The sequence below is a fragment of the Pantherophis guttatus genome, chromosome 2, assembly GCF_059756535.1.
Source record: "Pantherophis guttatus breed Tessera chromosome 2, ASM5975653v1, whole genome shotgun sequence".
NCBI lineage: Eukaryota > Metazoa > Chordata > Lepidosauria > Squamata > Colubridae > Pantherophis > Pantherophis guttatus.
Genome location: NC_142064.1, coordinates 65,468,279 through 65,473,717, shown reverse-complemented (window position 1 = coordinate 65,473,717; position 5,439 = coordinate 65,468,279). Strand labels below are relative to the sequence as shown.

The following is a 5,439-nucleotide window of genomic DNA, read 5'->3' as shown; positions in this document are numbered from 1 at the left end:
CCAGCCATTTTTTGGACTGTTTTTGGTCCAAAAATGCCCCCCAAAACAGCCCAGAAAATAGCCAAAAAAAAAAAAAAAACACAAGCCAAAAAAACCAGCCAAAAAACAGGCATGTGCACCGGCCAGCTGGTCTTCAGGTTTCCGGTGGTCTGGCGCGCACACGTGCAAGCAATGAACACGCATTCCCGTTTGGGCACTTGGTCCTGAAAAGGTTCGCCATCACTGTCCTAGAATATGAATTGTTCAGTATATCCTAGATTTGTGGACCTCAACTTCCAGAATTCCTGAGCCAGCATAGCTCAGGAATTCTGGGAGTTGAGGTCGACAAGTCATAAAGGGGCCATTGTTGCCCACCCCGGTTCTAGAAGCAATTTCTTTCAAAAACTGTAAATAGGTCAAGATAATAATGTCAGTCCAATCAAGTCTAAAGGGAAAAGTGAAACAGAAACCTACTAAACTTATCTCAAAAATGAAGTGAAGTCAATATTGTGGACGTCTAACTTTTCACTTTAAAAGAACTGATGATCTTTAAGGGGATACACCATCTGCAGGATATCAGCTTTTAATGCTGGCTCTGAAGAAGGGGACATATTAGTGCTGAATGGGATCACATCTAAGGTTTATGTCCATTTTGTATCGTACAAAACCTCCGTACAGAAATGATAGTGTTTGTAGTGACCAAGTTAAATATTTGGATACCTTTTTTTTATTTTGGTTTCAGGGATTGGAGCAGGATTTCAAGAAAACATGATGATAGATGATAGATGATAGATGATAGATAGATAGATAGATAGATAGATAGATAGATAAATAGGATTTTATAAATCCTAACAGTCAGACCACCGAAGGGAAGAATCTAGAATGCATTATATGTGACTAGTTCATAATCGCTTCAACTGGCTCTACAGATACCTAAGAAACTGGACTCTTTTTATGATGATATTGCCAGCTTTCATTAAATATCTTAATACTATTTAACGTAGCCATTTTGGATTTGTGAGTCTAACATGGCTGTGATGCAATGCAGCATTCCCAACACAGGAAATTGTGGGTCTAAATTAAATTGCAATAAACATGAACTCCAAATCTGATTACAAATAATTATTTGTAGAACATGGATGAACAGCCTTCATCTAGGAGCACCATGCTGCCCTCCGAGACCTCTTTGTGGATCATGGGTACCTTTTCAATGCCTATAGACTTTCAGTAAGTTATGATTAAGTATAGTGGTTTTATTGTTACATAAAGTTTCAGAGAAACAATCAATGAGAATCAAAATTAAAGAGATGCAAAATATAGCCACTTTCCTCCTTGATGGTATCTGCTTGCCCCACTTATGTTGGCCTTCAACAGATTTCACACAATCTATGTTCAGCTCTTAACCCACAAAGTTGTGCCCTGTATGCTCGAGCCATACAACAATCTTTATCAAACAGGCACTTGGTGAACCCATGTATTCCTTCCACCAGACTTGGTCATTAAGAGGGGAGGGAATTCTCATTTTGCTGACAATTAAGGAAAAAAGGAGAACATGATAAAATCTAGGGCAGGTGAGAACCACAAAAGATTGGAAGATGGAGAACAGTTTAAATATTAAACAGTGAATTCCAGTGAATTATCTTGAAGTATCCAGAAATAAATTGAGGTTCTTTAAGATTGCCATGGAACCTAGGGGGAGAGAAAGGAATATATTTGTAGCCTGCATAATCCATAGAGACATGGGGTTAAAAGAACCACAGTCCGGTTGATAAGGTCACCAATTGCACTGTTGGCATGTGTTATACAGCAATAATAGTGTGCAACTGCTTGAATGGTCATCTCCTCATTTCTAAGTAGAAGCATAAAACAAAAGCAACCTTGGCCACAGTCCTGGGCTCACTTACTCAGAAGTCAACACCATTCACTTGCTTCTGAGTTTATATTGCTCTGCACAAGACTGATATAAGAGGAAAATGTCAGGAATAGATAACAGAGCTAGGAGTATGACAAAACTGGGATGTTCTTTGATCTTTATGTTATCTTTCTGTAAGATGTCTTTATTGGGTGTGCTTTGGATAGACACAGAAGGAATAATGGATGAGCATGACAAGAGAGAAAGAATCTACACAATTCAAGAATAGTGCAATGTCTGATGAATTGTTATTGTCTATGGGGGCTTATGAGTAAGTATGCTCTTTGTATTTCCATTTACAACCCAGGAATATGTTTTCCTCTTCTCAGAATAATGTCTTTTATGTACTGTATAATTTTGGAAATGGGTATGTTTATTAGATGGGAGAGTTATAAAAATAGCATTTGTATCTTTTTCTCAGTTTATACTCATTTATCACAAACGCTGATCATATTCCATACCCATGGAATCCATGGTTCTAACTTATTGTATTTTAAGATTTAAGCATGTAAGTATTATGAGCACAATATGAAATATGGACCTTTGTACAAGGCCCAGTTCGCTGCCGAAAGATTGCAGTATAGCTAATAATATATAGTACAAAGGATTTCCTGTGTGGGAAAGTTAGAATCAAAGTTAGAACCAATGCAATACATTTTTCACTGTAAAGTTTTATTTTCTGACTCTGAAGCATATTAATAAGTGCTGGTCTTAGCTGTTGGATTCTCTATTGGATCTGGGTATTAATTGCTAGAGTACATGGATTTATTAATATTAAAGTGTTGGGGTTAGGGAATTAAAGTTGAAGCATACTAAGTATTTTTTTCAGTTGGTGATGTGAAGGTTGTGTAGGTTAATAAAAAGAATTCTTGCCCCTGTTAGCCAAAGGAAATTATGCTGTTATATCTTGGTTGAAATTAAAATTTGCTCTAATTCTCATGTGCAATATGCATAAGAATGAGTTTGTCAACCTTCTGATACTAAGTAATTTTATAGTAGAGGGGGGAAATATGCTTTGCTGTGACCCAGTTGTGCAAAATTCAGGAACAGTGCTCTGGAAAAGTAGACCTCACATTTCAATGAGTAGCCAATAAAGTATTTTCAAGAGTTATGTGACTATAATATGAGCCTGAGGTTCAGGAACATTCACTCCTGTTCATATAGGAACAGTCTGATTCTTATCACAATGTAGCTGTTAAAGCCATATTAAAATCAATGAATTCATCCAATGAAATAAATAGGTAGCTTTAGACCATGAAGAAAAATATCTTACAGACCTTATCTTTATCTGAGGACTTAAGCATCATTTTGTTTCAGGAAGGACAAGGGAAAGATACAGCAAAAGATATCATGGAGAATAATGATGATTCTTTTGAAACTAAGAATGCCAATGTCAACCCAGGAATTGATCAGAACCTTTTTATTGCTATCCTTATCATCTGCCATGGTCCCAATAATCATTTGGGCTCCCTCTTGGCTGTTGGGCCACAAACTTTTGCCTTGGGTTCCAGTCCTACCTATACACTTAGACTAATTTCAGCCAAAATGTGTTTTAAATAACCTTTGTGAGGATAAACTAGTCTATGCATGCAATCCTAAACTTCCCAGAAAATAGTGCAGCTAATAAAGTAGCCCCATTGATTTATTTAGCTAGGCATGCATTGGCTGCTTTAATTGGACCATAATTTAAACATGGGTAGGTATGTTGTTTCACAGCTAGACTGTTAAACAGTCTAATGGACTATAGTGACTTTTTACATGTAGGTAGTGTAAGACTCAACCTCAGGAACTTTAAGACATGTGGACTTCAACTCCCACCATGGCTGACTAGGAAATCCTGAGAATTGAAGTCTATGCATCTTAAAGTTGCTGAGGTTGAGAAACGTTGATATAAGTGAGACTTAGGCATTATACTTGTTAGTGCTGCATCTTCAAGACAGACATTTCTGAAAATCACTTTCTGATTGAGACTTCCATCCTTTCTATGTCTCTGTGTGTGTTTCAAGAGGAAAAAAAAGATCATTTGATTAAGGATCTAAAATCTCAAATAACTCATACTTTCTGCAATGTCTTTCACTAATTAAAGTAGAACAACAACCTTTCCATCATGGTGGACCAGTGGTTGTGGTGATGAGGGAATGGTGAGGCAGGCACACACATGAGTGCACACAGCTCCATATGTGCAAGAACTGTGCGTACGCACCTGGTGCTCACACAAATGGAGTTTTGCATGCAAGCATGAGCACATGCCGCTTGTGTGGCCCAGTTCCAAATGGGCCATTGCCCGATAATGGGCCACGGCCCAGGGGTTGGGAAAACCTCTGAAGTAGAATACCTTGCAGAAACTCTTTGGGTTGATTTCTCTGGTTTTCATTCATTCCTGCTGCTGTCAATTGAAATTTCCTCCTAGGAAATAAGGCCTGGAGTAGCAACCTTTTACTTTATACATTTAGTCAGAGGAACCCACAACCTGCAAGTGCTAAGAAACCGTGACAACTGACAAGGCCTGAGCCTATAAATCTTATTTATGCTTGTGAATGTGGAACAGGAAACGTCTTATGAAAAATACAGTGGGCTCTGTTAGATTTGGAAACAGACATATTATAATAAGATTACCTCACATTTTCATTTTTCTTTTCTCAAAAGGGAAAAGCAGCATAATGTGACAGGAAAGAACATTTGGTGGGCAGGAACCATATTTAACATTTGGGGTGAGACAGAGGAAGCTGTGATAATGCAAGGAAGATGGAGCTCCTGTACCACAGATGAGCAGATCCAGATCACAACAAACTTGAGAGGTCACTCTTTTTAAAGACCTTGTTGTCAACATCAGATGCCAGTGGCAGCAGTTTTGTAGAGTTTCAGCCAAGACCCATACTGAACGATCCCAGGAAATAGTCCTGCAAACATTTACCATCATATTTCCTTATATGATCTACCAGAAATTGGGTAGACATATTGATTCTCTTCTCATCTAATTCTGTGCTTAACTGAATAAAGCATATTCGGATATTACATTCTATGACAAACATGATCTCTTTCGTTAGGACTCCATTTAACCCCATTCTTTGCAGAAGAGCAGGGATTGTGGAAAGATTTTCCCACAGAAAAGAAGAAGAAAGAAGAATTTGAAGATTTTCAGTATAATTGAACCGAACTCCCATCAGCCCTGCTGCTGTAAACAATTATCAAGGATGATAGAAATTGTAGTCCACAGCTTGCCACTCTATTTTAGATTGTGTTGTCAATATCTATGACTTTCAGTGACAAAACTGTGATAGGAGGACAGAAAGATCCATCCAAGTGCAAAAAGTTTGCAACTCCCCCCCGCCTTTCCAGGGCCAGTAGAGCTGAGATTGCTTTGCAGAAGGACTCACAAAGAGAATTGTGAAGTTTGAATGGCGGGGGGTGGGTGGGTGGGGGAGACAAGCCATATCTTGCTGGTTTGTTTGGTATTCCAAGTTCAAAGAGGCTGAAGCACCATGGCCGGAATGAAGTTTGCAGATTAGCCACATTGCCTGAGGTTTGCCAAAAGCAGGTCAAGTTCA

At 38.5% G+C, this 5,439-nt stretch overlaps 1 long non-coding RNA gene across 2 annotated transcripts; it reads left to right on the top strand.

The window, feature by feature from the left end:
• Positions 1-407: 407 nt before the first annotated feature.
• Positions 408-4,906, top strand: LOC117661966 (uncharacterized). Of its 2 annotated transcripts, none has more exons than XR_004590192.3 (4): positions 408-618; positions 1,112-1,206; positions 2,059-2,162; positions 4,538-4,906. It is a non-coding gene; the product is annotated as an uncharacterized LOC117661966 (long non-coding RNA). The 2 variants fall into 2 exon arrangements; XR_004590191.3 differs by having other exon boundaries at positions 416-618; positions 2,031-2,162.
• The last annotated feature ends 533 nt before the right edge of the window (positions 4,907-5,439 follow it).